Source organism: Mustelus asterias, chromosome 9, assembly GCF_964213995.1.
Source record: "Mustelus asterias chromosome 9, sMusAst1.hap1.1, whole genome shotgun sequence".
NCBI classification, from domain to species: Eukaryota; Metazoa; Chordata; class Chondrichthyes; order Carcharhiniformes; family Triakidae; genus Mustelus; species Mustelus asterias.
The window spans coordinates 61781866-61808389 of NC_135809.1; positions in this window are offsets into that span (position 1 = coordinate 61781866).

Here is a 26524-nt window from a genome sequence, read left to right on the forward strand (position 1 = left end):
TCTGTCTTTGTCCATCGTGTCTTTCTCTATCCGCACTGTCAGTGTCTATCCGCGTAGTCAGTCTCTGTCTGCTCTGTCGGTCTCTGTCTGCACTGTCGGTCTCTGTCCGCATTGTTGGTCTCTGTCTGCACTGTCTGTCTCTGTCCACACTGTCGGTCTCTGTCCGCACTGTCGGTCTCTGTCCGCACTGTCGGTCTCTATCCGCACTGTCGGTCTCTGTCCGCACTGTCGGTCTCTGTCCGCACTGTCGGTCTTTGTCCGCACTGTCGGTCTTTGTCCGCACTGTCGGTCTCTGTCCGCACTGTCTGTGTCTGTCCGCACTGTCTGTGTCTGTCCGCACTGTCAGTCTCTGCCCGCGCTGTCGGTCTCTGTCCACACTGTCTGTCTTTGTCCATAGTGTCTTTCTCTATGCGCACTGTCCATCACTGTCCACACTGTCGGTGTCTATCCACGGAATCAGTCTCTGTCTGCTCTGTCGGTCTCTGTCTGCACTGTCGGTCTCTGTCCGCATTGTTGGTCTCTGTCTGCACTGTCTGTCTCTGTCCGCATCGTCTGTCTCTGTCCGCACTTTCAGTCTCTGTCCACTCTGGCGGCCTCTGTCCGCTCTGTCGGTCTCTGTCCGCACTTGCGGTCTCTGCCCGCGCTGTCGGTCTCTGTCCACACTGTCTGTCTTTGTCCATAGTGTCTTTCTCTATGCGCACTGTCCATCACTGTCCACACTGTTGGTCTCTGTCCGCACTGTCCATCTCTGTCCACACTGTCGGTCTCTGTCCGCACTGTCGGTCTTTGTCCACAGTGCCTTTCTCTATCTGCACTGTCAGTCTCTGTCCGCACTGTCGGTCTATGTCTGCACTGTCGGTCTCTGTCCGCACTTTCAGTCTCTATCCGCACTGTCAGTCTCTGTCCGCACTTTCAGTCTCTGCCCGCGCTGTCTGTCTTTGTCCACACTGTCTGTCTTTGTCCATCGTGTCTTTCTCTGTCCACACTGTCGGTCTCTGTCCGCACTGTCGGTCTCTGTCCGCACTGTCGGTCTCTGTCCGCACTGTCGGCCACTGTCCGCACTGACGGTCTCTGTCCGCACTGTCGGTCTCTGTCCGCACTGTCGGTCTCTGTCCACCCTGTCTATCTCTGTCCGCCCTGTCTGTCTCTGTCCGCCCTGTCTGTCTCTCTCCGCTCTGTCTGTCTCTGTGCGCTCTGTCGGTCTCTGTCCACGCTGTCGGTCTCTGTCCACACTGTCGGTCTCTGTCCGCACTGTCGGTCTCTGTCCACACTGGCGGCCTCTGTCCGCTCTGTCGGTCTCTGTCCGCACTGTCGGTCACTGTCCGCACTGTCTGTCTCTCCCCGTGCTGTCGGTCTCTGTCCGCACTGCCTGTGTCTGTCCGCACTGCCTGTGTCTGTCAGCACTGTCTGTGTCTGTCTGCACTGTTGGTCTTTGTCCGCACTGTCGGTCTCTGTCCGCAGTGTCGGTCTCTGTCCGCACTGTCGGTCTCTGTCCGCACTGTCGGTCTCTGTCCGCACTGTCGGTCTCTGTCCGCACTGTCGGTCTCTGTCCGCACTGTCGGTCTCTGTCCGCACTGTCGGTCTCTGTCCGCACTGTCTGTGTCTGTCCGCACTGTCTTTCTCTGTCCGCTCTGTCTGTCTCTGTCCGCACTGTCTGTCTTTGTCCATAGTGTCTTTCTCTATCCGCACTGTCAGTGTCTATCCGTGTAGTCAGTCTCTGTCTGCTCTGTCGGTTTCTGTCTGCACTGTCTGTTTCTGTCCGCACTGTCTGTCTTGGTCCGCACTTCCAGTCTCTGTCTGCTCTGGCGGCCTCTGTCCGCTCTGGCGGTCTCTGTCCGCACTTTCAGTCTCTGCCCGCGCTGTCTGTTTCTGTCCACACTTTCGGTCTCTGTCCGCACTGTCTGTCTCTGTCCGCACTGTCTGCCTCTGTCCGCACTGTCTGTCCTGGTCCGCACTTTCAGTCTCTGTCTGCTCTGGCGGCCTCTGTCCGCTCTGTCGGTCTCTGTCCGCACTTTCAGTCTCTGCCCGCACTGTCGGTCTCTGACCGCCCTGTCTATCTCTGTCCGCCCTGTCTGTCTCTGTCCGCCCTGTCTGTCTCTCTCCGCTCTGTCTGTCTCTGTGCGCACTGTCGGTCTCTGTCCGCACTGTCGCTCTCTGTCCGCACTGTCGGTCTCTGTCCGCAGTGGCGGCCTCTGTCCGCTCTGTCGGTCTCTGTCCGCACTGTCTGTCTCTGGCCGCACTGTCTGTCTCTGTCCGCACTGTCGGTCTCTGCCCGCACTGTCGGTCTCTGCCCGCACTGTCGGTCTCTGCCCGCACTGTCGGTCTCTGTCCGCACTGTCGGTCTCTGTCCGCACTGTCGGTCTCAGTCCGCACTGTCGGTCTCTGTCCGCACTGTCGGTCTCTGTCCGCACTGTCGGTCTCTGTCCGCACTGTCGGTCTCTGTCCGCACTGTCGGTCTCTGTCCGCACTGTCTTTCTCTGTCCGCTCTGTCTGTGTCTGTCCGCACTGTCTGTCTTTGTCCATCGTGTCTTTCTCTATCCGCACTGTCAGTGTCTATCCGCGTAGTCAGTCTCTGTCTGCTCTGTCGGTCTCTGTCTGCACTGTCGGTCTCTGTCCGCATTGTTGGTCTCTGTCTGCACTGTCTGTCTCTGTCCACACTGTCGGTCTCTGTCCGCACTGTCGGTCTCTGTCCGCACTGTCGGTCTCTATCCGCACTGTCGGTCTCTGTCCGCACTGTCGGTCTCTGTCCGCACTGTCGGTCTTTGTCCGCACTGTCGGTCTTTGTCCGCACTGTCGGTCTCTGTCCGCACTGTCTGTGTCTGTCCGCACTGTCTGTGTCTGTCCGCACTGTCAGTCTCTGCCCGCGCTGTCGGTCTCTGTCCACACTGTCTGTCTTTGTCCATAGTGTCTTTCTCTATGCGCACTGTCCATCACTGTCCACACTGTCGGTGTCTATCCACGGAATCAGTCTCTGTCTGCTCTGTCGGTCTCTGTCTGCACTGTCGGTCTCTGTCCGCATTGTTGGTCTCTGTCTGCACTGTCTGTCTCTGTCCGCATCGTCTGTCTCTGTCCGCACTTTCAGTCTCTGTCCACTCTGGCGGCCTCTGTCCGCTCTGTCGGTCTCTGTCCGCACTTGCGGTCTCTGCCCGCGCTGTCGGTCTCTGTCCACACTGTCTGTCTTTGTCCATAGTGTCTTTCTCTATGCGCACTGTCCATCACTGTCCACACTGTCGGTCTCTGTCCGCACTGTCGGTCTCTGTCCACACTGTCGGTCTCTGTCCGCACTGTCGGTCTCTGTCCACAGTGCCTTTCTCTATCTGCACTGTCCATCTCTGTCCGCACTCTCCGTCTCTGTCTGTGCTGTCAGTCTCTGTCTGCGCTGTCGGTCACTGTCCACAGTGTCTTTCTCTGTCTGCACTGTCGGTCTCTGTCCGCACTGTCGGTCTTTGTCCACAGTGTCTTTCTCTATCCGCGCTGTCGGTCTCTGTCCGCACTGTCGGTCTCTGCCCGCACTGTCGGTCTCTGTCCGCACTGTCGGTCTCTGTCCGCACTGTCGGTCTCTGTCCGCACTGTCGGTCTCTGTCCGCACTGTCGGTCTCTGTCCGCACTGTCGGTCTCTGTCCGCACTGTCGGTCTCTGTCCGCACTGTCGGTCTCTGTCCGCACTGTCGGTCTCTGCCCGCGCTGTCTGTCTCTGTCCACACTGTCTGTCTTTGTCCATAGTGTCTTTCTCGGTCCACACTGTCGGTCTCTGTCCGCACTGTCGGTCTCTGTCCGCACTGTAGGTCACTGTCCGCACTGACGGTCTCTGTCCGCACTGTCGGTCTCTGTCTGCACTGTCGGTCTCTGTCCGCACTGTCTGTGTCTGTCCGCACTGTCTTTCTCTGTCCGCTCTGTCTGTCTCTGTCCGCACTGTCTGTCTTTGTCCATGGTGTCTTTCTCTATCCGCACTATCAATGTCTATCCGTGTACTCAGTCTCTGTCTGCTCTGTCGGTCTCTGTCTGCACTGTCTGTTTCTGTCCGCACTGTCTGTCTTGGTCCGCACTTCCAGTCTCTGTCTGCTCTGGCGGCCTCTGTCCGCTCTGGCGGTCTCTGTCCGCACTTTCAGTCTCTGCCCGCGCTGTCTGTTTCTGTCCACACTTTCGGTCTCTGTCCGCACTGTCTGTCTCTGGCCGCACTGTCGGCCTCTGTCTGCACTGTCGGTCTCTGTCCGCACTGTCGGTCTCTGTCCGCACTGTCGGTCTCTGTCTGCACTGTCGGTCTCTGTCCGCACTTTCAGTCTCTGCCCGCGCTGTCTGTCTCTGTCCACACTGTCTGTCTTTGTCCATCGTGTCTTTCTCTGTCCACACTGTCGGTCTCTGTCCGCACTGTCGGTCTCTGTCCGCACTGTCGGTCTCTGTCCGCACTGTCGGTCTCTGTCCGCACTGTCGGTCTCTGTCCGCCCTGTCTATCTCTGTCCGCCCTGTCTGTCTCTGTCCGCCCTGTCTGTCTCTCTCCGCTCTGTCTGTCTCTGTGCGCACTGTCGGTCTCTGTCCGCACTGTCGGTCTCTGTCCGCACTGTCGGTCTCTGTCCACACTGGCGGCCTCTGTCCGCTCTGTCGGTCTCTGTCGGCACTGTCTGTCTCTGGCCGCACTGTCTGTCTCTGTCCGCACTGTCGCTCTCTGTCCGCACTGTCGCTCTCTGTCCGCACTGTCGGTCTCTGTCCGCACTGTCGGTCTCTGTCCGCCCTGGCGGAATCTGTCCGGGCTGTCGGTCTCTATCCACACTTTCCGTCTCTGTCCGCAGTGTCATTCATGTCCGCACTGTCGCTCTCTGTCCGCACTGTCAGACTCTGTCCGCACTGTCGGCCTCTGTCCGCACTGTCGGTTTCTGTCCGCACTGTCGGTCTCTGTCTGCACTGTGGGTCTCTGTCTGCACTGTCATCTCTGTCCGTACTGTTGGTCTCTGTCCGCACTGTCGGTCTCTGTCCGCACTGTCGGTCTCTGTCCACGCTGTCGGTCTCTGTCCACGCTGTCGGTCTCTGTCCGCGCTGTCAGTCACTGTCCGCGCTGTCGGTCTTTGTCCGCACTTTGTGTCTCTGTCCTCCCTGTCTCTCTGTCCGCCCTGTCTCTCTGTCCGCCCTGTCTCTCTGTCCGCCCTGTCGGTCTCTGTCTTTCCTGTCTGTCTCTGTCCGCACTGTCTGTCTCTGTCCGCACTGTCTGTCTCTGTCCGCACTGTCTGTCTCTGTCCGCACTGTCGGTCTATGTCCGCACTGTCGGTCTATGTCCGCACTGTCGGTCTATGTCCGCACTGTCGGTCTATGTCCGCACTGTCCGTCTATGTCCGCACTGTCGGTCTATGTCCGCACTGTCGGTCTCGGTCCGCACTGTCGGTCTCGGTCCGCACAGTCGGTCTCTGTCCGCACTGTCGGTCTATGTCTGCACTGTCGGTCTATGTCCGCACTGTCGGTCTATGTCCACACTGTCTGTCTCTGTCCGCCCTGTCTATCTCTGTCCGCCCTGTCTGTCTCTGTCCGCTCTGTCTGTCTCTGTGCGCACTGTCGGTCTCTGTCCGCACTGTCGGTCTCTGTCCGCACTGTCGGTCTCTGTCCACACTGGCGGCCTCTGTCCGCTCTGTCGGTCTCTGTCGGCACTGTCTGTCTCTGGCCGCACTGTCTGTCTCTGTCCGCACTGTCGGTCTCTGTCCGCACTGTCGGTCTCTGTCCGCACTGTCGGACTCTGTCCGCACTGTCGGTCACTCTCCGCACTGTCGGTCTCTGTCCGCACTGCCTGTATCTGTCCGCACTGCCTGTGTCTGTCCGCACTGTCTGTCTCTGTCCGCACTGTCTGTCTCTGTCCGCACTGTCTGTCTCTGTCCGCACTGTCTGTCTCTGTCCGCACTGTCTGTCTCTGTCCGCACTGTCTGTCTCTGTCCGCACTGTCGTTCTCTGTCCCCACTGTCTGTCTTTGTCCATAGTGTCTTTCTCTATCCGCACTGTCAGTGTCTTTCCGTGTAGTCAGTCTCTGTCTGCTCTGTCGGTCTCTGTCTGCACTGTCTGTTTCTGTCCGCACTGTCTGTCTTGGTCCGCACTTCCAGTCTCTGTCTGCTCTGGCGGCCTCTGTCCGCTCTGCCGGTCTCTGTCCGCACTTTCAGTCTCTGCCCGCGCTGTCTGTTTCTGTCCACACTTTCGGTCTCTGTCCGCACTGTTTGTCTCTGGCCGCACTGTCGGTCTCTGTCTGCACTGTCGGTCTCTGTCCGCACTGTCGGTCTCTGTCCGCACTGTCGGTCTCTGTCCGCACTGTCGGTCTCTGTCTGCACTGTCGGTCTCTGTCCGCACTTTCAGTCTCTGCCCGCGCTGTCTGTCTCTGTCCACACTGTCTGTCTTTGTCCATAGTGTCTTTCTCTGTCCACACTGTCGGTCTCTGTCCGCACTGTCGGTCTCTGTCCGCACTGTCGGTCTCTGTCCGCACTGTCGGTCTCTGTCCGCCCTGTCTATCTCTGTCTGCCCTGTCTGTCTCTGTCCGCCCTGTCTGTCTCTCTCCGCTCTGTCTGTCTCTGTGCGCACTGTCGGTCTCTGTCCGCACTGTCGGTCTCTGTCCGCACTGTCGGTCTCTGTCCACACTGGCGGCCACTGTCCGCTCTGTCGGTCTCTGTCCGCACTGTCTGTCTCTGGCCGCACTGTCTGTCTCTGTCCGCACTGTCGGTCTCTGTCCGCACTCTCGGTCTCTGTCCGCACTGTCGGACCCTGTCCGCACTGTCGGTCACTGTCCGCACTGTCTGTCTCTGCCCGCGCTGTCGGTCTCTGTCCGCACTGCCTGTGTCTGTCCGCACTGCCTGTGTCTGTCCGCACTGTCTGTGTCTGTCCGCACTGTCTGTCTCTGTCCGCACTGTCTGTCTCTGTCCGCACTGTCTGTCTCTGTCCACACTGTCTGTCTCTGTCCGCACTGTCGCTCTCTGTCCGCACTGTCGCTCTCTGTCCGCACTGTCGCTCTCTGTCCGCACTGTCGCTCTCTGTCCGCACTGTCGGTCTCTGTCCGCACTGTCGGTCTCTGTCCGCCCTGGCGGAATCTGTCCGGGCTGTCGGTCTCTATCCGCACTTTCCGTCTCTGTCCGCAGTGTCATTCATGTCCGCACTGTCGCTCTCTGTCCGCACTGTCAGACTCTGTCCGCACTGTCGGCCTCTGTCCGCACTGTCGGTTTCTGTCCGCACTGTCGGTCTCTGTCTGCACTGTCATCTCTGTCCGTACTGTTGGTCTCTGTCCGCACTGTCGGTCTCTGTCCGCACTGTCGGTCTCTGTCCACGCTGTCGGTCTCTGTCCACGCTGTCGGTCTCTGTCCGCACTGTCAGTCACTGTCCGCGCTGTCGGTCTTTGTCCGCACTTTGTGTCTCTGTCCTCCCTGTCTCTCTGTCCGCCCTGTCTCTCTGTCCGCCCTGTCTCTCTGTCCGCCCTGTCGGGCTCTGTCTTTCCTGTCTGTCTCTGTCCGCACTGTCTGTCTCTGTCCGCACTGTCTGTCTCTGTCCGCACTGTCTGTCTCTGTCCGCACTGTCTGTCTCTGTCCGCACTGTCGGTCTATGTCCGCACTGTCGGTCTATGTCCGCACTGTCGGTCGATGTCCGCACTGTCGGTCTATGTCCGCACTGTCGGTCTATGTCCGCACTGTCTGTCTCTGTCCGCACTGTCTGTCTCTGTCCGCACTGTCTGTCTCTGTCCGCACTGTCCGTCTATGTCCGCACTGTCGGTCTATGTCCGCACTGTCTGTCTCTGTCCGCACTGTCTGTCTCTGTCCGCACTGTCCGTCTATGTCCGCACTGTCGGTCTATGTCCGCACTGTCGGTCTCGGTCCGCACTGTCGGTCTATGTCCGCACTGTCGGTCTATGTCCGCACTGTCGGTCTATGTCCGCACTGTCTGTCTCTGTCCGCACTGTCTGTCTCTGTCCGCACTGTCCGTCTATGTCCGCACTGTCGGTCTCTGTCCGCACTGTCGGTCTCGGTCCGCACTGTCGGTCTCTGTCCGCACTGTCGGTTTCTGTCCGCACTGTCGGTCTCTGTCCGCACTGTCGGTCTCTGTCTGCACTGTGGGTCTCTGTCTGCACTGTCATCTCTGTCCGTACTGTTGGTCTCTGTCCGCACTGTCGGTCTCTGTCCGCGCTGTCGGTCTCTGTCCACGCTGTCGGTCTCTGTCCACGCTGTCGGTCTCTGTCCGCGCTGTCAGTCACTGTCCGCGCTGTCGGTCTTTGTCCGCACTTTGTGTCTCTGTCCTCCCTGTCTCTCTGTCCGCCCTGTCTCTCTGTCCGCCCTGTCTCTCTGTCCACCCTGTCTCTCTGTCCGCCCTGTCGGTCTCTGTCTTTCCTGTCTGTCTCTGTCCGCACTGTCTGTCTCTGTCCGCACTGTCTGTCTCTGTCCGCACTGTCTGTCTCTGTCCGCACTGTCGGTCTATGTCCGCACTGTCGGTCTATGTCCGCACTGTCGGTCTATGTCCGCACTGTCGGTCTATGTCCGCACTGTCGGTCTATGTCCGCACTGTCGGTCTATGTCCGCACTGTCGGTCTATGTCCGCACTGTCGGTCTCGGTCCGCACTGACGGTCTCGGTCCGCACAGTCGGTCTCTGTCCGCACTGTCGGTCTATGTCCGCACTGTCGGTCTATGTCCGCACTGTCGGTCTATGTCCACACTGTCTGTCTCTGTCCGCCCTGTCTATCTCTGTCCGCCCTGTCTGTCTCTGTCCGCCCTGTCTGTCTCTCTCCGCTCTGTCTGTCTCTGTGCGCACTGTCGGTCTCTGTCCGCACTGTCGGTCTCTGTCCGCACTGTCGGTCTCTGTCCACACTGGCGGCCTCTGTCCGCTCTGTCGGTCTCTGTCGGCACTGTCTGTCTCTGGCCGCACTGTCTGTCTCTGTCCGCACTGTCGGTCTCTGTCCGCACTGTCGGTCTCTGTCCGCACTGTCGGACTCTGTCCGCACTGTCGGTCACTCTCCGCACTGTCGGTCTCTGTCCGCACTGCGTGTATCTGTCCGCACTGCCTGTGTCTGTCCGCACTGTCTGTCTCTGTCCGCACTGTCTGTCTCTGTCCGCACTGTCTGTCTCTGTCCGCACTGTCTGTCTCTGTCCGCACTGTCTGTCTCTGTCCGCACTGTCTGTCTCTGTCCGCACTGTCTGTCTCTGTCCGCACTGTCCTTCTCTGTCCCCACTGTCTGTCTTTGTCCATAGTGTCTTTCTCTATCCGCACTGTCAGTGTCTATCCGTGTAGTCAGTCTCTGTCTGCTCTGTCGGTCTCTGTCTGCACTGTCTGTTTCTGTCCGCACTGTCTGTCTTGGTCCGCACTTCCAGTCTCTGTCTGCTCTGGCGGCCTCTGTCCGCTCTGCCGGTCTCTGTCCGCACTTTCAGTCTCTGCCCGCGCTGTCTGTTTCTGTCCACACTTTCGGTCTCTGTCCGCACTGTTTGTCTCTGGCCGCACTGTCGGTCTCCGTCTGCACTGTCGGTCTCTGTCCGCACTGTCGGTCTCTGTCCGCACTGTCGGTCTCTGTCCGCACTGTCGGTCTCTGTCTGCACTGTCGGTCTCTGTCCGCACTTTCAGTCTCTGCCCGCGCTGTCTGTCTCTGTCCACACTGTCTGTCTTTGTCCATAGTGTCTTTCTCTGTCCACACTGTCGGTCTCTGTCCGCACTGTCGGTCTCTGTCCGCACTGTCGGTCTCTGTCCGCACTGTCGGTCTCTGTCCGCACTGTCGGTCTCTGTCCGCACTGTCGGTCTCTGTCCGCCCTGTCTATCTCTGTCTGCCCTGTCTGTCTCTGTCCGCCCTGTCTGTCTCTCTCCGCTCTGTCTGTCTCTGTGCGCACTGTCGGTCTCTGTCCGCACTGTCGGTCTCTGTCCGCACTGTCGGTCTCTGTCCACACTGGCGGCCACTGTCCGCTCTGTCGGTCTCTGTCCGCACTGTCTGTCTCTGGCCGCACTGTCTGTCTCTGTCCGCACTGTCGGTCTCTGTCCGCACTCTCGGTCTCTGTCCGCACTGTCGGACCCTGTCCGCACTGTCGGTCACTGTCCGCACTGTCTGTCTCTGCCCGCGCTGTCGGTCTCTGTCCGCACTGCCTGTGTCTGTCCGCACTGCCTGTGTCTGTCCGCACTGTCTGTGTCTGTCCGCACTGTCTGTCTCTGTCCGCACTGTCTGTCTCTGTCCGCACTGTCTGTCTCTGTCCACACTGTCTGTCTCTGTCCGCACTGTCGCTCTCTGTCCGCACTGTCGCTCTCTGTCCGCACTGTCGCTCTCTGTCCGCACTGTCGCTCTCTGTCCGCACTGTCGGTCTCTGTCCGCACTGTCGGTCTCTGTCCGCCCTGGCGGAATCTGTCCGGGCTGTCGGTCTCTATCCGCACTTTCCGTCTCTGTCCGCAGTGTCATTCATGTCCGCACTGTCGCTCTCTGTCCGCACTGTCAGACTCTGTCCGCACTGTCGGCCTCTGTCCGCACTGTCGGTTTCTGTCCGCACTGTCGGTTTCTGTCCGCACTGTCGGTCTCTGTCTGCACTGTCATCTCTGTCCGTACTGTTGGTCTCTGTCCGCACTGTCGGTCTCTGTCCGCACTGTCGGTCTCTGTCCACGCTGTCGGTCTCTGTCCACGCTGTCGGTCTCTGTCCGCACTGTCAGTCACTGTCCGCGCTGTCGGTCTTTGTCCGCACTTTGTGTCTCTGTCCTCCCTGTCTCTCTGTCCGCCCTGTCTCTCTGTCCGCCCTGTCTCTCTGTCCGCCCTGTCGGGCTCTGTCTTTCCTGTCTGTCTCTGTCCGCACTGTCTGTCTCTGTCCGCACTGTCTGTCTCTGTCCGCACTGTCTGTCTCTGTCCGCACTGTCTGTCTCTGTCCGCACTGTCGGTCTATGTCCGCACTGTCGGTCTATGTCCGCACTGTCGGTCGATGTCCGCACTGTCGGTCTATGTCCGCACTGTCGGTCTATGTCCGCACTGTCTGTCTCTGTCCGCACTGTCTGTCTCTGTCCGCACTGTCTGTCTCTGTCCGCACTGTCCGTCTATGTCCGCACTGTCGGTCTATGTCCGCACTGTCTGTCTCTGTCCGCACTGTCTGTCTCTGTCCGCACTGTCCGTCTATGTCCGCACTGTCGGTCTATGTCCGCACTGTCGGTCTCGGTCCGCACTGTCGGTCTATGTCCGCACTGTCGGTCTATGTCCGCACTGTCGGTCTATGTCCGCACTGTCTGTCTCTGTCCGCACTGTCTGTCTCTGTCCGCACTGTCCGTCTATGTCCGCACTGTCGGTCTCTGTCCGCACTGTCGGTCTCGGTCCGCACTGTCGGTCTCTGTCCGCACTGTCGGTTTCTGTCCGCACTGTCGGTCTCTGTCCGCACTGTCGGTCTCTGTCTGCACTGTGGGTCTCTGTCTGCACTGTCATCTCTGTCCGTACTGTTGGTCTCTGTCCGCACTGTCGGTCTCTGTCCGCGCTGTCGGTCTCTGTCCACGCTGTCGGTCTCTGTCCACGCTGTCGGTCTCTGTCCGCGCTGTCAGTCACTGTCCGCGCTGTCGGTCTTTGTCCGCACTTTGTGTCTCTGTCCTCCCTGTCTCTCTGTCCGCCCTGTCTCTCTGTCCGCCCTGTCTCTCTGTCCACCCTGTCTCTCTGTCCGCCCTGTCGGTCTCTGTCTTTCCTGTCTGTCTCTGTCCGCACTGTCTGTCTCTGTCCGCACTGTCTGTCTCTGTCCGCACTGTCTGTCTCTGTCCGCACTGTCGGTCTATGTCCGCACTGTCGGTCTATGTCCGCACTGTCGGTCTATGTCCGCACTGTCGGTCTATGTCCGCACTGTCGGTCTATGTCCGCACTGTCGGTCTATGTCCGCACTGTCGGTCTATGTCCGCACTGTCGGTCTCGGTCCGCACTGACGGTCTCGGTCCGCACAGTCGGTCTCTGTCCGCACTGTCGGTCTATGTCCGCACTGTCGGTCTATGTCCGCACTGTCGGTCTATGTCCACACTGTCTGTCTCTGTCCGCCCTGTCTATCTCTGTCCGCCCTGTCTGTCTCTGTCCGCCCTGTCTGTCTCTCTCCGCTCTGTCTGTCTCTGTGCGCACTGTCGGTCTCTGTCCGCACTGTCGGTCTCTGTCCGCACTGTCGGTCTCTGTCCACACTGGCGGCCTCTGTCCGCTCTGTCGGTCTCTGTCGGCACTGTCTGTCTCTGGCCGCACTGTCTGTCTCTGTCCGCACTGTCGGTCTCTGTCCGCACTGTCGGTCTCTGTCCGCACTGTCGGACTCTGTCCGCACTGTCGGTCACTCTCCGCACTGTCGGTCTCTGTCCGCACTGCGTGTATCTGTCCGCACTGCCTGTGTCTGTCCGCACTGTCTGTCTCTGTCCGCACTGTCTGTCTCTGTCCGCACTGTCTGTCTCTGTCCGCACTGTCTGTCTCTGTCCGCACTGTCTGTCTCTGTCCGCACTGTCTGTCTCTGTCCGCACTGTCTGTCTCTGTCCGCACTGTCCTTCTCTGTCCCCACTGTCTGTCTTTGTCCATAGTGTCTTTCTCTATCCGCACTGTCAGTGTCTATCCGTGTAGTCAGTCTCTGTCTGCTCTGTCGGTCTCTGTCTGCACTGTCTGTTTCTGTCCGCACTGTCTGTCTTGGTCCGCACTTCCAGTCTCTGTCTGCTCTGGCGGCCTCTGTCCGCTCTGCCGGTCTCTGTCCGCACTTTCAGTCTCTGCCCGCGCTGTCTGTTTCTGTCCACACTTTCGGTCTCTGTCCGCACTGTTTGTCTCTGGCCGCACTGTCGGTCTCCGTCTGCACTGTCGGTCTCTGTCCGCACTGTCGGTCTCTGTCCGCACTGTCGGTCTCTGTCCGCACTGTCGGTCTCTGTCTGCACTGTCGGTCTCTGTCCGCACTTTCAGTCTCTGCCCGCGCTGTCTGTCTCTGTCCACACTGTCTGTCTTTGTCCATAGTGTCTTTCTCTGTCCACACTGTCGGTCTCTGTCCGCACTGTCGGTCTCTGTCCGCACTGTCGGTCTCTGTCCGCACTGTCGGTCTCTGTCCGCCCTGTCTATCTCTGTCTGCCCTGTCGGTCTCTGTCCGCCCTGTCTGTCTCTCTCCGCTCTGTCTGTCTCTGTGCGCACTGTCGGTCTCTGTCCGCACTGTCGGTCTCTGTCCGCACTGTCGGTCTCTCTCCACACTGGCGGCCACTGTCCGCTCTGTCGGTCTCTGTCCGCACTGTCTGTCTCTGGCCGCACTGTCTGTCTCTGTCCGCACTGTCGGTCTCTGTCCGCACTGTCGGTCTCTGTCCGCACTGTCGGACTCTGTCCGCACTGTCGGTCACTGTCCGCACTGTCTGTCTCTGCCCGCGCTGTCGGTCTCTGTCCGCACTGCCTGTGTCTGTCCGCACTGCCTGTGTCTGTCCGCACTGTCTGTGTCTGGCCGCACTGTCTGTCTCTGTCCGCACTGTCTGTCTCTGTCCGCACTGTCTGTCTCTGTCCACACTGTCTGTCTCTGTCCGCACTGTCGGTCTCTGTCCCCACTATCTGTCTTTGTCCATAGTGTCTTTCTCTATCCGCACTGTCGGTGTCTGTCCGCGTAGTCAGTCTCTGTCCGCACTGTCTGTGTCTGTCTGCAGTGTCGGTCTTTGTCCGCACTCTTTGTATCTGTCCGCACTGTCGGTCTCTGTCCGGACTGTCTGTCTCTGTCCGCACTGTCTGCCTCTGTCCGCACTGTCTGTCCTGGTCCGCACTTTCAGTCTCTGCCCGCGCTGTCTGTCTCTGTCCGCACTGTCTGTCTCTGGCCGCACTGTCGGTCTCTGTCCGCCCTGTCGGTCTCTGTCCGCCCTGTCGGTCTCTGTCCGCACTTTCAGTCTCTATCCGCACTGTCAGTCTCTGTCCGCACTTTCAGTCTCTGCCCGCGCTGTCTGTCTCTGTCCACACTGTCTGTCTTTGTCCATAGTGCCTTTCTCCATCCGCACTGTCCATCTCTGTCCACACTGTCAGTCTCTGTCCGCACTGTCGGTCTCTGTCCGCACTGTCGGTCTCTGTCCGCACTGTCGGTCTCTGTCCGCACTGTCAGTCTCTGTCCGCGCTGTCGGTCACTGTCCACAGTGTCTTTCTCTGTCCGCACTGTCGGTCTCTGTCCGCACTGCGGTCACTGTCCGCACTGACGGTCACTGTCCGCACTGACGGTCTCTGTCCGCACTGTCGGTCTCTGTCCGCCCTTTCTGTCCCTGTCCGCCCTGTCTGTCTCTGTCCGCCCTGTCTGTCTCTCTCCGCTCTGTCTGTCTCTGTGCGCACTGTCGGTCTCTGTCCGCACTGTCGGTCTCTGTCCGCACTGTCGGTCTCTGTCCGCACTGTCGGTGTCTGTCCACACTGGCGGCCTCTGTCCGCTCTGTCGGTCTCTGTCCGCACTGTCTGTCTCTGGCCGCACTGTCTGTCTCTGTCCGCACTGTCGGTCTCTGTCCGCACTGTCGGTCACTGTCCGCACTGTCTGTCTCTACCCGCGCTGTCGGTCTCTGTCCGCACTGCCTGTGTCTGTCCGCACTGCCTGTGTCTGTCCGCACTGTCTGTCTCTATCCGCACTGTCTGTCTCTGTCCGCACTGTCTGTCTCTGTCCGCACTGTCTGTCTCTGTCCGCACTGTCTGTCTCTGTCCGCACTGTCTGTCTCTGCCCGCACTGTCGTTCTCTGTCCCCACTGTCTGTCTTTGTCCATAGTGTCTTTCTCTATCCGCACTGTCGGTGTCTGTCCGCGTAGTCAGTCTCTGTCCGCACTGTCTGTGTCTGTCTGCAGTGTCGGTCTTTGTCCGCACTGTTTGTCACTGTCCGCACTGTCGGTCTCTGTCCGCACTGTCTGCCTCTGTCCGCACTGTCTGTCCTGGTCCGCACTTTCAGTCTCTGTCTGCTCTGGCGGCCTCTGTCCGCTCTGTCGGTCTCTGTCCGCACTTTCAGTCTCTGCCCGCGCTGTCTGTCTCTGTCCGCACTGTCTGTCTCTGGCCGCACTGTCGGTCTCTGTCCGCCCTGTCGGTCTCTGTCTGCACTGTCGGTCTCTGTCCGCACTTTCAGTCTCTATCCGCACTGTCAGTCTCTGTCCGCACTTTCAGTCTCTGCCCGCGCTGGCGGTCTCTGTCCACACTGTCAGTCTCTGTCTGCACTGTCGGTCTTTGTCCGCACTGTCGGTCTCTGTCCGCACTGTCGGTCTCTGTCCGCACTGTCGGTCTCTGTCCGCGCTGTCGGTCACTGTCCACAGTGTCTTTCTCTGTCTGCACTGTCGGTCTCTGTCCGGGCTGTCTGTCTTTGTCCACAGTGTCTTTCTCTATCCGCGCTGTCGGTGTCTGTCCGCACTCTCCGTCTCTGTCCGCAATGTCTTTCATGTCCGCACTGTCGGACTCTGTTCGCGCTGTTTGTCTCTGTCCGCACTGTCGGTCTTTGTCCGCACTGTCGGTCTTTGTCCGCACTGTCTGTCTCTGTCCGCACTGTCTGTCTCTGTCCGCACTGTCTGTCTCTGCCCGCACTGTCGTTCTCTGTCCCCACTGTCTGTCTTTGTCCATAGTGTCTTTCTCTATCCGCACTGTCGGTGTCTGTCCGCGTAGTCAGTCTCTGTCCGCACTGTCTGTGTCTGTCTGCAGTGTCGGTCTTTGTCCGCACTGTTTGTCTCTGTCCGCACTGTCGGTCTCTGTCCGCACTATCTGTCACTGTCCGCACTGTCTGCCTCTGTCCGCACTGTCTGTCCTGGTCCGCACTTTCAGTCTCTGTCTGCTCTGGCGGCCTCTGTCCGCTCTGTCGGTCTCTGTCCGCACTTTCAGTCTCTGCCCGCGCTGTCTGTCTCTGTCCGCACTGTCTGTCTCTGTCTGCACTGTCGGTCTCTGTCCGCACTTTCAGTCTCTATCCGCACTGTCAGTCTCTGTCCGCACTTTCAGTCTCTGCCCGCGCTGGCTGTCTCTGTCCACACTGTCAGTCTCTGTCTGCACTGTCGGTCTTTGTCCGCACTGTCGGTCTCTGTCCGCACTGTCGGTCTCTGTCCGCACTGTCGGTCTCTGTCCGCGCTGTCGGTCACTGTCCACAGTGTCTTTCTCTGTCTGCACTGTCGGTCTCTGACCGGACTGTCTGTCTTTGTCCACAGTGTCTTTCTCTATCCGCGCTGTCGGTGTCTGTCCGCACTCTCCGTCTCTGTCCGCAATGTCTTTCATGTCCGCACTGTCGGACTCTGTTCGCGCTGTCGCTCTCTGTCCGCACTGTCGGTCTCTGTCCACACTGTCAGTCTCTGTCCGCCCTGGCGGAATCTGTCCGGGCTGTCGGTCTCTATCCGCACTTTCCGTCTCTGTCCGCAGTGTCATTCATGTCCGCACTGTCGCTCTCTGTCCGCACTGTCAGACTCTGTCCGCACTGTCGGCCTCTGTCCGCACTGTCGGTCTCTGTCCGCACTGTCGGTCACTGTCTGCACTGTGGGTCTCTGTCTGCACTGTCATCTCTGTCCGTACTGTTGGTCTCTGTCCGCACTGTCGGTCTCTGTCCACGCTGTCGGTCTCTGTCCACGCTGTCGGTCTCTGTCCGCGCTGTCAGTCACTGTCCGCGCTGTCGGTCTTTGTCCGCACTTTGTGTCTCTGTCCTCCCTGTCTCTCTGTCCGCCCTGTCTCTCTGTCCGCCCTGTCTCTCTGTCCGCCCTGTCTCTCTGTCCGCCCTGTCGGTCTCTGTCTTTCCTGTCTGTCTCTGTCCGCACTGTCTGTCTCTGTCCGCACTGTCTGTCTCTGTCCGCACTGTCTGTCTCTGTCCGCACTGTCGGTCTATGTCCGCACTGTCGGTCTATGTCCGCACTGTCGGTCTATGTCCGCACTGTCGGTCTATGTCCGCACTGTCGGTCTATGTCCGCACTGTCGGTCTATGTCCGCACTGTCGGTCTATGTCCGCACTGTCGGTCTATGTCCGCACTGTCGGTCTCGGTCCGCACTGTCGGTCTCGGTCCGCACAGTCGGTCTCTGTCCGCACTGTCGGTCTTTGTCCACAGTGCCTTTCTCTATCTGCACTGTCCATCTCTGTCCGCACTCTCCGTCTCTGTCTGTGCTGTCAGTCTCTGTCTGCGCTGTCGGTCACTGTCCACAGTGTCTTTGTCTGCACTGTCCGTCTCTGTCCCCACTGTCTGTCTTTGTCCATAGTGTCTTTCTCTATCCGCACTGTTGGTGTCTGTCCGCGTAGTCAGTCTCTGTCCGCACTGTCTGTGTCTGTCTGCAGTGTCGGTCTTTGTCCGCACTGTTTGTCTCTGTCCGCACTGTCGGTCTCTGTCCGCACTATCTGTCTCTGTCCGCACTGTCTGCCTCTGTCCGCACTGTCTGTCCTGGTCCGCACTTTCAGTCTCTGTTAGTCTCTGTCCGCACTGTTAGTCTCCGTCCGCACTGTTAGTCTCCGTCCGCACTGTCAGTCTCTGTCCGCACTGTCTGTCTCTGTCCACACTGTTTGTCTCTGTCCGCAATGTTAGTCTCAGTCCATACCATTCTGTCTCTGTCCGCACTGTCAGTCTCAGTCCAGACTGTCTGTCTCTGTCCACACTGTCTGTCTCTGTCCGCACTGTCAGTCTCTGCCCACACTGTCAATCTCTGTCCACACTGTCAGTCTCTGTTCACACTGTCAATCACTGTCTGCACTGTCAATCATTGTCCGCATCTCAGTTCACACTGTCAATCTCTGCTCACACTGTCAATTTCTGTCCACACTGTCAATTTCTGTCCACATTATCAATCTCTGTCTTTTCTCTCAATCTCTGTCCGCACTGTCAGTCTCTGTCCGCGATGTGAGTCTCTGTCCGCACTGTCAGTCTATGTCTGCACTCTCAGTGTATGTCTGCACTGTCTGTCTCTCACCGCACTGTCAGTCTCTGTCCGCACTGTCAGTCTCTGTCCGCACTGTCAGTCTCTGTCCGCACTGTCAGTCTCTGTCCGCACTGTTCGTCTCTGTCCGCACTGTTAGTCTCTGTCCGCACTGTTAGTCTCTGTCCGCACTGTTAGTCTCTGTCCGCACTGTTAGTCTCTGTCCGCACTCTTAGTCTCTGTCCGCACTGTCAGTCTAGTCTGCACTGTCAGTCTATGTCCGCACTGTCAATCTCTGTCCCCACTGTGAGTCCCTGATGGCACTGTCAGTCTCTGTCCGCACTGTTAGTCTCTGTCTGCACTGTCAGTCTCTGTCTGCACTGTTAGTCTCTGTCCATGCTCTTCAGTCTCTGTCCGCGTTGTCAGTCTCAGTCCAGACTGTCTGTCTCTGTCCGCACTGTCTGTCTCTGTCCGCACTGTCTGTCTCTTTCCGCACTGTCAGTCTCTGTGCCCACTGCCAGTCTATGTCCGCACTGTCAGTCTCTGTCTGCACTGTCTGTCTCTGTCCGCAATGTTCGTCTCTGTCTCCACTGTCAGTCTCTGTCCGCACTGTCAATCCCTGTCCGCACTGTCAATCCCTGTCCGCACTGTCAATCCCTGTCCGCACTGTCAATCCCTGTCCGCACTGTCAATCCCTGTCCGCACTGTCAATCCCTGTCCGCACTGTCAATCTCTGTCCGCACTGTCAATCCCTGTCCGCACTGTCAATCCCTTTCCTCACTGTCAATCCCTGTCCGCACTGTCAATCCCCCGCTGCACTGTCAATCCCTCGCTGCACTGAAAATCCCAGTCCGCACTCTCAAACCCTGTCCGCAGTGTCAATCACTGTCTGCATTGTCAGTCCCTTTCTGCACTGTCGGTCTCTGTCCGCACTGTCAGTCTCTGTCCGCACTGTCAGTCTCTGTCCGCACTGTCAGTCTCTGTTCCCACTGTCAGTCTCTGTCCGCACTGTTAGTCTCTGTCCGCACTGTTAGTCTCTGTCCGCACTGTTCGTCTCTGTCCGCATTGTTAGTCTCTGTCCGCACTGTCAGTCCAGTCTGCACTGTCAGTCTATGTCCGCACTGTCAATCTCTGTCACCACTGTGAGTCCCTGATGGCACTGTCAGTCTCTGTCCGCACTGTTAGTCTCTGTCCGCACTGTTTGTCTCTGTCCGCACTGTCAGTCTCTGTCTGCACTGTTAGTCTCTGTCCATGCTCTTCAGTCTCTGTCCGTGTTGTCAGTCTCAGTCCAGACTGTCTGTCTCTGTCCGCACTGTCTGTCTCTGTCCGCACTGTCTGTCTCTTTCCGCACTGTCAGTCTCTGTGCCCACTGCCAGTCTATGTCCGCACTGTCAGTCTCTGTCTGCACTGTCTGTCTCTGTCCGCAATGTTCGTCTCTGTCTCCACTGTCAGTCTCTGTCCGCACTTTCAATCCCTGTCCGCACTGTCAATCCCTGTCCGCAGTGTCAATCACTGTCTGCATTGTCAGTCCCTTTCTGCACTGTCGGTCTCTGTCCGCACTGTCAGTCTCTGTCCGCACTGTCAGTCTCTGTCCGCACTGTCAGTCTCTGTCCGCACTGTCAGTCTCTGACCGCACTGTTAGTCTCTGTCCGCACTGTTAGTCTCTGTCCGCACTGTTAGTCTCTGTCCGCATTGTTAGTCTCTGTCCGCACTGTCAGTCTAGTCTGCACTGTCAGTCTATGTCCGCACTGTCAATCTCTGTCCCCACTGTGAGTCCCTGATGGCACTGTCAGTCTCTGTCCGCACTGTTAGTCTCTGTCCGCACTGTTTGTCTCTGTCCGCACTGTCAGTCTCTGTCCGCACTGTTAGTCTCTGTCCGCATTTTTAGTCTCTGTCCGCACTGTCAGTCGAGTCTGCACTGTCAGTCTATGTCCGCACTGTCAATCTCTGTCCCCACTGTGAGTCCCTGATGGCACTGTCAGTCTCTGTCCGCACTGTTAGTCTCTGTCCGCACTGTTTGTCTCTGTCCGCACTGTCAGTCTCTGTCTGCACTGTTAGTCTCCGTCCGCACTGTCTGTCCCTGTCCGCACTGTCTGTCTCTGTCCGCCCTGTCTATCTCTGTCCGCCCTGTCTGTCTCTGTCCGCCCTGTCTGTCTCTCTCCGCTCTGTCTGTCTCTGTGCGCACTGTCGGTCTCTGTCCGCACTGTCGGTCTCTGTCCACACTGGCGGCCTCTGTCCGCTCTGTCGGTCTCTGTCGGCACTGTCTGTCTCTGGCCGCACTGTCTGTCTCTGTCCGCACTGTCGGTCTCTGTCCGCACTGTCGGTCTCTGTCCGCACTGTCGGTCTCTGTCCGCACTGTCGGACTCTGTCCGCACTGTCGGTCACTCTCCGCACTGTCGGTCTCTGTCCGCACTGCGTGTATCTGTCCGCACTGCCTGTGTCTGTCCGCACTGTCTGTCTCTGTCCGCCCTGTCTGTCTCTGTCCGCACTGTCTGTCTCTGTCCGCACTGTCTGTCTCTGTCCGCACTGTCTGTCTCTGTCCGCACTGTCTGTCTCTGTCCGCACTGTCTGTCTCTGTCCGCACTGTCCTTCTCTGTCCCCACTGTCTGTCTTTGTCCATAGTGTCTTTCTCTATCCGCACTGTCAGTGTCTATCCGTGTAGTCAGTCTCTGTCTGCTCTGTCGGTCTCTGTCTGCACTGTCTGTTTCTGTCCGCACTGTCTGTCTTGGTCCGCACTTCCAGTCTCTGTCTGCTCTGGCGGCCTCTGTCCGCTCTGCCGGTCTCTGTCCGCACTTTCAGTCTCTGCCCGCGCTGTCTGTTTCTGTCCACACTTTCGGTCTCTGTCCGCACTGTTTGTCTCTGGCCGCACTGTCGGTCTCTGTCTGCACTGTCGGTCTCTGTCCGCACTGTCGGTCTCTGTCCGCACTGTCGGTCTCTGTCCGCACTGTCGGTCTCTGTCCGCACTGTCGGTCTCTGTCCGCACTGTCGGTCTCTGTCTGCACTGTCGGTCTCTGTCCGCACTTTCAGTCTCTGCCCGCGCTGTCTGTCTCTGTCCACACTGTCTGTCTTTGTCCATAGTGTCTTTCTCTGTCCACACTGTCGGTCTCTGTCCGCACTGTCGGTCTCTGTCCGCACTGTCGGTCTCTGTCCGCACTGTCGGTCTCTGTCCGCACTGTCGGTCTCTGTCCGCCCTGTCTATCTCTGTCTGCCCTGTCGGTCTCTGTCCGCCCTGTCTGTCTCTCTCCGCTCTGTCTGTCTCTGTGCGCACTGTCGGTCTCTGTCCGCACTGTCGGTCTCTGTCCGCACTGTCGGTCTCTGTCCGCACTGTCGGTCTCTGTCCGCACTGTCGGTCTCTGTCCGCACTGTCGGACTCTGTCCGCACTGTCGGTCACTCTCCGCACTGTCGGTCTCTGTCCGCACTGCGTGTATCTGTCCGCACTGCCTGTGTCTGTCCGCACTGTCTGTCTCTGTCCGCCCTGTCTGTCTCTGTCCGCACTGTCTGTCTCTGTCCGCACTGTCTGTCTCTGTCCGCCCTGTCTATCTCTGTCTGCCCTGTCGGTCTCTGTCCGCCCTGTCTGTCTCTCTCCGCTCTGTCTGTCTCTGTGCGCACTGTCTGTCTCTGGCCGCACTGTCTGTCTCTGTCCGCACTGTCGGTCTCTGTCCGCACTGTCGGTCTCTGTCCGCACTGTCGGTCTCTGTCCGCACTGTCGGACTCTGTCCGCACTGTCGGTCACTCTCCGCACTGTCGGTCTCTGTCCGCACTGCGTGTATCTGTCCGCACTGCCTGTGTCTGTCCGCACTGTCTGTCTCTGTCCGCCCTGTCTGTCTCTGTCCGCACTGTCTGTCTCTGTCCGCACTGTCTGTCTCTGTCCGCACTGTCCTTCTCTGTCCCCACTGTCTGTCTTTGTCCATAGTGTCTTTCTCTATCCGCACTGTCAGTGTCTATCCGTGTAGTCAGTCTCTGTCTGCTCTGTCGGTCTCTGTCTGCACTGTCTGTTTCTGTCCGCACTGTCTGTCTTGGTCCGCACTTCCAGTCTCTGTCTGCTCTGGCGGCCTCTGTCCGCTCTGCCGGTCTCTGTCCGCACTTTCAGTCTCTGCCCGCGCTGTCTGTTTCTGTCCACACTTTCGGTCTCTGTCCGCACTGTTTGTCTCTGGCCGCACTGTCGGTCTCTGTCTGCACTGTCGGTCTCTGTCCGCACTGTCGGTCTCTGTCCGCACTGTCGGTCTCTGTCCGCACTGTCGGTCTCTGTCCGCACTGTCGGTCTCTGTCCGCACTGTCGGTCTCTGTCCGCACTTTCAGTCTCTGCCCGCGCTGTCTGTCTCTGTCCACACTGTCTGTCTTTGTCCATAGTGTCTTTCTCTGTCCACACTGTCGGTCTCTGTCCGCACTGTCGGTCTCTGTCCGCACTGTCGGTCTCTGTCCGCACTGTCGGTCTCTGTCTGCACTGTCGGTCTCTGTCCGCACTGTCGGTCTCTGTCCGCCCTGTCTATCTCTGTCTGCCCTGTCGGTCTCTGTCCGCCCTGTCTGTCTCTCTCCGCTCTGTCTGTCTCTGTGCGCACTGTCGGTCTCTGTCCGCACTGTCGGTCTCTGTCCGCACTGTCGGTCTCTGTCCACACTGGCGGCCACTGTCCGCTCTGTCGGTCTCTGTCCGCACTGTCTGTCTCTGGCCGCACTGTCTGTCTCTGTCCGCACTGTCGGTCTCTGTCCGCACTGTCGGTCTCTGTCCGCACTGTCGGACTCAGTCCGCACTGTCGGTCACTGTCCGCACTGTCTGTCTCTGCCCGCGCTGTCGGTCTCTGTCCGCACTGCCTGTGTCTGTCCGCACTGCCTGTGTCTGTCCGCACTGTCTGTGTCTGGCCGCACTGTCTGTCTCTGTCCGCACTGTCTGTCTCTGTCCGCACTGTCTGTCTCTGTCCACACTGTCTGTCTCTGTCCGCACTGTCGGTCTCTGTCCCCACTATCTGTCTTTGTCCATAGTGTCTTTCTCTATCCGCACTGTCGGTGTCTGTCCGCGTAGTCAGTCTCTGTCCGCACTGTCTGTGTCTGTCTGCAGTGTCGGTCTTTGTCCGCACTCTTTGTCTCTGTCCGCACTGTCGGTCTCTGTCCGGACTGTCTGTCTCTGTCCACACTGTCTGCCTCTGTCCGCACTGTCTGTCCTGGTCCGCACTTTCAGTCTCTGCCCGCGCTGTCTGTCTCTGTCCGCACTGTCTGTCTCTGGCCGCACTGTCGGTCTCTGTCCGCCCTGTCGGTCTCTGTCCGCCCTGTCGGTCTCTGTCCGCACTTTCAGTCTCTATCCGCACTGTCAGTCTCTGTCCGCACTTTCAGTCTCTGCCCGCGCTGTCTGTCTCTGTCCACACTGTCTGTCTTTGTCCATAGTGCCTTTCTCCATCCGCACTGTCCATCTCTGTCCACACTGTCAGTCTCTGTCCGCACTGTCGGTCTCTGTCCGCACTGTCGGTCTCTGTCCGCACTGTCGGTCTCTGTCCGCACTGTCAGTCTCTGTCCGCGCTGTCGGTCACTGTCCACAGTGTCTTTCTCTGTCCGCACTGTCGGTCTCTGTCCGCACTGCGGTCACTGTCCGCACTGACGGTCACTGTCCGCACTGACGGTCTCTGTCCGCACTGTCGGTCTCTGTCCGCCCTTTCTGTCCCTGTCCGCCCTGTCTGTCTCTGTCCGCCCTGTCTGTCTCTCTCCGCTCTGTCTGTCTCTGTGCGCACTGTCGGTCTCTGTCCGCACTGTCGGTCTCTGTCCGCACTGTCGGTCTCTGTCCGCACTGTCGGTGTCTGTCCACACTGGCGGCCTCTGTCCGCTCTGTCGGTCTCTGTCCGCACTGTCTGTCTCTGGCCGCACTGTCTGTCTCTGTCCGCACTGTCGGTCTCTGTCCGCACTGTCGGTCTCTGTCCGCACTGTCGGACTCTGTCCGCACTGTCGGTCACTGTCCGCACTGTCTGTCTCTACCCGCGCTGTCGGTCTCTGTCCGCACTGCCTGTGTCTGTCCGCACTGCCTGTGTCTGTCCGCACTGCCTGTGTCTGTCCGCACTGTCTGTCTCTGTCCGCACTGTCTGTCTCTGTCCGCACTGTCTGTCTCTGTCCGCACTGTCTGTCTCTGTCCGCACTGTCTGTCTCTGTCCGCACTGTCTGTCTCTGCCCGCACTGTCGTTCTCTGTCCCCACTGTCTGTCTTTGTCCATAGTGTCTTTCTCTATCCGCACTGTCGGTGTCTGTCCGCGTAGTCAGTCTCTGTCCGCACTGTCTGTGTCTGTCTGCAGTGTCGGTCTTTGTCCGCACTGTTTGTCACTGTCCGCACTGTCGGTCTCTGTCCGCACTGTCTGTCTCTGTCCGCACTGTCTGCCTCTGTCCGCACTGTCTGTCCTGGTCCGCACTTTCAGTCTCTGTCTGCTCTGGCGGCCTCTGTCCGCTCTGTCGGTCTCTGTCCGCACTTTCAGTCTCTGCCCGCGCTGTCTGTCTCTGTCCGCACTGTCTGTCTCTGGCCGCACTGTCGGTCTCTGTCCGCCCTGTCGGTCTCTGTCTGCACTGTCGGTCTCTGTCCGCACTTTCAGTCTCTATCCGCACTGTCAGTCTCTGTCCGCACTTTCAGTCTCTGCCCGCGCTGGCGGTCTCTGTCCACACTGTCAGTCTTTGTCCGCACTGTCGGTCTCTGTCCGCACTGTCGGTCTCTGTCCGCACTGTCGGTCTCTGTCCGCGCTGTCGGTCACTGTCCACAGTGTCTTTCTCTGTCTGCACTGTCGGTCTCTGTCCGGGCTGTCTGTCTTTGTCCACAGTGTCTTTCTCTATCCGCGCTGTCGGTGTCTGTCCGCACTCTCCGTCTCTGTCCGCAATGTCTTTCATGTCCGCACTGTCGGACTCTGTTCGCGCTGTTTGTCTCTGTCCGCACTGTCGGTCTTTGTCCGCACTGTCGGTCTTTGTCCGCACTGTCTGTCTCTGTCCGCACTGTCTGTCTCTGTCCGCACTGTCTGTCTCTGCCCGCACTGTCGTTCTCTGTCCCCACTGTCTGTCTTTGTCCATAGTGTCTTTCTCTATCCGCACTGTCGGTGTCTGTCCGCGTAGTCAGTCTCTGTCCGCACTGTCTGTGTCTGTCTGCAGTGTCGGTCTTTGTCCGCACTGTTTGTCTCTGTCCGCACTGTCGGTCTCTGTCCGCACTATCTGTCTCTGTCCGCACTGTCAGCCTCTGTCCGCACTGTCTGTCCTGGTCCGCACTTTCAGTCTCTGCCCGCGCTGTCTGTCTCTGTCCGCACTGTCTGTCTCTGTCAGCACTGTCGGTCTCTGTCCGCACTTTCAGTCTCTATCCGCACTGTCAGTCTCTGTCCGCACTTTCAGTCTCTGCCCGCGCTGGCTGTCTCTGTCCACACTGTCAGTCTCTGTCTGCACAGTCGGTCTTTGTCCGCACTGTCGGTCTCTGTCCGCACTGTCGGTCTCTGTCCGCACTGTCGGTCTCTGTCCGCGCTGTCGGTCACTGTCCACAGTGTCTTTCTCTGTCTGCACTGTCGGTCTCTGTCCGGGCTGTCTGTCTTTGTCCACAGTGTCTTTCTCTATCCGCGCTGTCGGTGTCTGTCCGCACTCTCCGTCTCTGTCCGCAATGTCTTTCATGTCCGCACTGTCGGACTCTGTTCGCGCTGTTTGTCTCTGTCCGCACTGTCGGTCTTTGTCCGCACTGTCGGTCTCTGTCCGCACTGTCTGTGTCTGTCCGCACTGTCTGTGTCTGTCCGCACTGTCTGTCTCTGTCCGCACTGTCTGTCTCTGTCCGCACTGTCTGTCTCTGTCCACACTGTCTGTCTCTGTCCGCACTGTCGCTCTCTGTCCGCACTGTCGCTCTCTGTCCGCACTGTCGCTCTCTGTCCGCACTGTCGCTCTCTGTCCGCACTGTCGCTCTCTGTCCGCACTGTCGGTCTCTGTCCGCCCTGGCGGAATCTGTCCGGGCTGTCGGTCTCTATCCGCACTTTCCGTCTCTGTCCGCAGTGTCATTCATGTCCGCACTGTCGCTCTCTGTCCGCACTGTCAGACTCTGTCCGCACTGTCGGCCTCTGTCCGCACTGTCGGTCTCTGTCCGCACTGTCGGTCTCTGTCTGCACTGTGGGTCTCTGTCTGCACTGTCATCTCTGTCCGTACTGTTGGTCTCTGTCCGCACTGTCGGTCTCTGTCCGCACTGTCGGTCTCTGTCCACGCTGTCGGTCTCTGTCCACGCTGTCGGTCTCTGTCCGCGCTGTCAGTCACTGTCCGCGCTGTCGGTCTTTGTCCGCACTTTGTGTCTCTGTCCTCCCTGTCTCTCTGTCCGCCCTGTCTCTCTGTCCGCCCTGTCTCTCTGTCCGCCCTGTCGGTCTCTGTCTTTCCTGTCTGTCTCTGTCCGCACTGTCTGTCTCTGTCCGCACTGTCTGTCTCTGTCCGCACTGTCTGTCTCTGTCCGCACTGTCGGTCTATGTCCGCACTGTCGGGCTATGTCCGCACTGTCGGTCTATGTCCGCACTGTCGGTCTATGTCCGCACTGTCGGTCTATGTCCGCACTGTCGGTCTATGTCCGCACTGTCGGTCTATGTCCGCACTGTCGGTCTCGGTCCGCACTGTCGGTCTCGGTCCGCACAGTCGGTCTCTGTCCGCACTGTCGGTCTATGTCCGCACTGTCGGTCTATGTCCGCACTGTCGGTCTATGTCCGCACTGTCGGTCTCGGTCCGCACTGTCGGTCTCGGTCCGCACAGTCGGTCTCTGTCCGCACTGTCGGTCTTTGTCCACAGTGCCTTTCTCTATCTGCACTGTCCATCTCTGTCCGCACTCTCCGTCTCTGT